The sequence below is a fragment of the Teleopsis dalmanni genome, chromosome 2 (assembly GCF_002237135.1).
Source record: "Teleopsis dalmanni isolate 2A chromosome 2, ASM223713v2, whole genome shotgun sequence".
Taxonomy (NCBI): Eukaryota; Metazoa; Arthropoda; class Insecta; order Diptera; family Diopsidae; genus Teleopsis; species Teleopsis dalmanni.
This window is the reverse complement of record NC_051847.1, coordinates 9,431,613-9,437,612: the sequence shown is the minus strand read 5'-3', so window position 1 is coordinate 9,437,612 and position 6,000 is coordinate 9,431,613.

The following is a 6,000-nucleotide window of genomic DNA, read 5'->3' as shown; positions in this document are numbered from 1 at the left end:
AAGTTGTCTTAATCCAGTTGTGGCTTGGAAAACGAAATTAATGGCATGTTTATTTCGTTGTAGTATAGTCTACATAATCTAAATTGTGTTAATAATCATTTATGATATTCTCTGGTTTTCTGAATACATTTTCTAAATACTTTCTTCGTTCATAGAGTCGTACTCCTTTTGCAGTATATAAACCCTGCATACATGTAGTATTGCACTTCATTATTCTAAACAATCTATTGTATTGTATTGTATTAAACACAATGAATGGTTTTAATGCTATTAATAAAAGCATAATTCAATCAAAATATTGTTGCCTAATATGATATATATATATTGGTTGAGCGGATTAGCTATGCGATTCAATACGATTTTGATAAAAACTCTGCTTACCATTGAAATTAATACGATACTTCACCAGTTGTTGCAGTCTGATATTTTTTTATTTTTGAGGCAGTCTAATATTGCTTGATTCTATCATTTAAGTCGGAACAAATATGGCATATAAATTAACAGTTCAAATATGATATTTATAAGAATAGTTCTGTTATAAGATACATAAATTTTTTATTATTTTTTATCCAGCAATAGGGCACTTTTAGTTAAAATTAAAATTCAACGTTTGTTTAATATTTTTTAATATATTCTATATTTGGACTATCCTTGAGAGTTATCATCAGGATCCGGAACTACACAGATAATTACAACAATTTACAATATTTTAATTATTAGTTTTTTTTTATATTTTAGAAATATATATATTGAAGTATTTAACTAAGAATTTAATGTAAGGTTACCTAACATAAATTAGTATAATTAAAATTTATATCTACACGTCATGCTCTTGTTTCACTAATTTTCACTCATCACTTTTCTATAGAGTCCATAGAATCACTGTTTTCCGTGTCTGTCATGTAATTCATTTTTTCAGTCTGTGGTATTTGCACGATATGTAGCGTCTCTAGTGTCATTCTCTTTTTATAATTCCTCTCTTCGTCTGTTCAAAATCGGCTTGTACAGCGCAGTTTTATGTTCTAAAAATTGATTTCTTAATTTTTGATCCGATTTGTCTCCACTGATTCTAGTTGATAAATGAATTCAAAATTTAATAAATAAATTGTAATAAGTCAATGATAAATAAATAAATAATATGATATAAATAATATATTGCAATAAAAAATTTATTAATTGATTTTGATTTTAATGTATGGTTGATTGGTTGCAGTGGCTGGCCATTAGATAACTTCCATGTACCTCAATTTTTCGCCGTTTTGCTACCACATTCCTCGCAAGAACCCTAGTATAGAAGAGTAGAGACTAAATCCATCCCGCCGAATTTAGGTAATTTAATAACCTTTCATCTTCATCATTGAGCGGTCTGATAGACTTTCAAAGAAGTATTTTCCTAAGAATCTATATCTACTGGACGCTAAGGCCGGACTTTCGCAGAAAAAATGTTGTTTCTTTGTTTCTATTGTTTCTTTCTCCTGCGGGTTTCCACAACTTATGCAGTGAGAGTTATGGGGAAAGACTTGCAGTGTTTTAATGTATACATACATAAATAATTAATTTTATATAAGTGTATGAATTCTACGCAACAACTCCCCGTGTAGGATACTTAATAGAGGATAGCAAAGCCAAACCTAACTTTTTAAAGTTAGGTGGTTTTCATTCAATATCGTAAAAGAAAATTGTAGCTCTGCTTATATCCACCAATGCCTGTCATTTAAAAGTTTTATATTTCAAAAGCTTTATACCGTTTTGTGTTGAAAACAGGATAACTAAAGTAAAGGATAGTAAAAAATTGTCATACAACTAAAATCAAAAAAAAAGTTGAAAAACGTTTACATTGGCTTAGTGCCAAATCATTGTTATATTTAGTATTTCAGTACATATTTACATATTTCTGTATATATAATCAAAACGATACATAGATACATATTTGCATCGCTTCAGATACTTGTATTAAGAAAAAAATGTCAATATCAAATGTTGCCAATTCAATACTGATGGCTTGCGAGCTTGATTATTTTAAATTACAAGTAGTATCCGTACTTGCAGTAGAGAGAAATGCTTTCCACTTTAAAAGCATGGCTTCGATGTTATTTAAATTTATTTTGAAAATTTTAAATTCAACAAAAATTTACATAAAATATTCCATTCAAATTAACTAATTGCTCCATTGGTTTAATAACAATATTTCTGGCTTGTTATTTTTTTTATTATTCAGTGAAATTAGAAGATTGAATGTAGTAAATTTATACAGGGCTAACCCTTAATTATTTAGTTAGATGTTTTAATATTTTAGAATTTAATATTTAGAATTTTTTTAATATTTTATCTTAAATAAAGTATGTGTAAAGTCAATATATAAAGCTATTATTTGATAATCTAATCATTAGACTCGAGCTTAGATCCAAGACTAATTATCCTAAATTGTTCTGCTATAAATCATATCAAATCAATGTTTCTTAAATAGAATAAAAGGCTTACAATGATGTAAGATAGATGTTAGATAGATGTTAGATGTACCATATTTAATAAAAGAAAATCATTTTTATCATTAATTTATGTGTGTCGTCGTACAACAAATAAACGAGCTGTTACTGCGCTAACACATGTTGCATTTATCTCCTCATAAAATGACATTAGCAGGAGACGTGAACGCCATTTCTTATGACTCCCATACACTACGCAAAAGTATCTTTAAGAACGTGTGCATATGTTTCGCGCTACAAATATACAAATGAATGTATCATATGTTTTTGTTTATTTTTCAAAAAATTCAGTTAAATATATGGTTAAGGAACACACATTGTATGAGTATTAATCACACAATTTTTGTATGATCAAGTAAGATTTTCTTTTAAAATGGAATAAATAAAACTTTATAAAGAATTACTTTTTACAATTTGCTTTATTTTGTAAATTATAATTCAAATTATATAATTAAACAAACAAATTAATTCTATTAATTTAAAAGAAATCTTCAATTGTATTTAATTTAATGCTTTTCGTTTGCATCATTATTATTTAAGCAATAGTCCTACAAGGAGTTGAACATTCCGATAAGGAGTTGAACATTTCTACATTAGTTTTACAGTTTAACAATATTTTCTGTTACTTGTCAATCACACATAGCTGCTTAAACCACTTTCGTTTTGAACCGTCTATCTCGAAGATATCTGTCACCGAGTCGCTATAGATTTCAATTCCATACCGCGTGTAGGATGTCATCATAAGATTTTTGAACTGTGTGGCCAATCAACACATATTTATGAATTTTAATTTCTAATTTTATACTTGTGTGGTTTATGATTCGATAAAATTCTTCTTTATTTGTAGTTGTGAACTACTATATTCCCTAACATACTTCTCAGACATCTAATTGACAAAAAACAGTAATTTCATCTCTATTGCTGCTGTGACAAGTCATATATCTCAGCTACACAAATATTATTCATGGAAGTATTTTTTGCTCCAAAGGTTAGATAAGATAAGAATAGATCCATAAATGAATTTAATTTAACTCTTTTTAGAATTACTAAAACTCTAACTTTTGCAATAAATTACATTGTAGTAACTCCTATATAGTCCTTTTATGTATAATATATAAAACTACTCTTGTTTTTAAGGCACTGGCATATTTACTCACTTATCTTTAGTTTTTTTAGAGAGTAGTAACAAAATATTTTCTTAACTAATAATTTTTAACAGTTCAATATAAATACATCTTCATATAATACAATATACATATAGAAATATCTTCTCATCTAATATTAATTCTTATTATGTACCCATATTAAAACTTACTTGTAGAGTTTATTATTATGGGTTAAGTTAGATTGGAGTAGGAGCTTTGTGAACCGAAGTTTACTTGAACATACAAAATGGCCTGTTGTGATACCACGAATGGTCAACCCTACACCTAATGAACCACCTGAAACGTAGAAGTTCCAAACAATTAGATCACGAACAGTGTCCCTTTGAGATGGTGTTTATTAGTATAAGTTTTGTAGAAACAAGCAAATTTTAGTTTATTACACTGATTAGTTCGGAGCTGAAACTGAAATTTTAAAAAATTCCAATAATTCAGAATTAAAACTATTTGTTCTACATTTTACAATCGACATATCAGCCTCAATGAAAGGCGTCCTTATGTATGTATATACATATATACATAAAAAATTTTTTGTATTCTAAATATGTGTATGTAGTTCAATTACATAAACAACTAAAACAATTTAACTAATACATTCAAAGTACACTGTGTGAATATAAACATATTTTACCAATTATTTTTCAATATTTCTTTAGTTAGTATTATTTAACTGAAGTATCTCTTAGTATATAATATCTTTTTCATTTTTACTTTCACAAGAAATTATAGATTAATTTATTTAAATTTTTCATTTTTTTACCTTCAAGGCCCTGCCTTGCAGTTTTGATAAATTATAGATTTAACCTCACTGGTAATAACAGCGAATTTATCTTATTTGCGTCTTACCTGTTCCAAGCTAAATTAAGTAAATGACGCTGGCATTTTGCGAGGATTCGCATATTGTATTCATTCTTCTGTAGCTATTTTTGTATTTCAAATTCTATTTTAATTAAAATTTGCATAAAAAGTAAGTTGAACTTCATGTTAGCCGATTTTTCATTATTTTTTTTTATTTTTTTTTTTTGAAAAATATACTTTTTTGGAATCTGGCCAAAAATTCATTTAAATTTTGTGCATGTCGCTAACAATAAGCGTGACTGTCAATAAATATTTAAATTCGGAAAACAAAGCAGTAACTTACATTTTCACTAAATTTATTTTTAATATCTACACATATCTGCACATACGCAAAAGAACATTCAAATCAATCAATAGTTTTTACCAAGTTATGTAGTTTTTACAGATCTCTTTTTAAATTTACCAAAAAATCTTTAATATATTTTTAAAAGTTTATGAAAAAAACTTATGATGATTATTAAACTTAGCTTTCAGTTTAGAAGGAATGTATCTTCAAATTGAACTTTGTTTTTCTACCCTTACTTGGACTTACTTGGACTTAAAACACCAGATTATTATTTTTATTATTAAACAATAGGCTACGAATGTACCCCGACCTTAAAGATCTATTGTGCTCCTAAGAGCTAAACTAAAACAATTCTAGACTATTTATAAACCTCGTAAATGCTGTGGGCTTAGTTTTACCTATTTGATTTTGGACTAAGATCTTGCTTCCAAGGTAATCAAGTGAACGTCTTACCACCGTTCGGTAATATTGCATAGAATATATTCTGATGTTTTCTTCTCCTTATAACAGAGTCGACAGGAATCACCTAAATTCTTCGTGTGGTAAATAAGTCTACAGTGTCCTGGAAAAAGTGTAGAGTTTAATATCGTTTCTGCTAAGGTTAAGGACAGCGTCAACTTTGATGTGTTCAGGATCCATGCATATTCTTGACTTCCGCATGCCTGTTTGGGCTCTCCAAAGTACAGCAGTCAAAGGTGTTAGTAGTCAATGATGCCAGAATTGAGTAAAGTGATACAATAAAATGCATAAATCGAACTTTCGACAAAAAGTAAATTTAAAAATACCACATCAAAATAAAGAGAACAACTTGTACATAAAATCTGAATCTGCTTCAGGCTCTCACGGGAAAAGCGAAAATTTGAACCGAAAACATAGAATGCACATTTGCACGTAAGTGATCAGATCATCTGTATGATTTGTCGCCTTTAGTAAGGCAAATTCTAAAACATAACGTCAAAGATAATAATCAAAGTTCATTGGTATGTCAAAATTTCCGCGATTTATAGAGATCTTCTATTAAAACCATCACTAAGTACATAAGGATTTTAACATCGAAACTATTTACCATAATAAATGGTCATCCCAATAATTTATTGGCTCAGCTCATAAGAATCCAAGCGACAGAGAAAGGACAAAGTGACAACTGTTAACAACTCCATTTAATCGTAATTCATTAATATAGAATATCATAAAATATCAGATATTG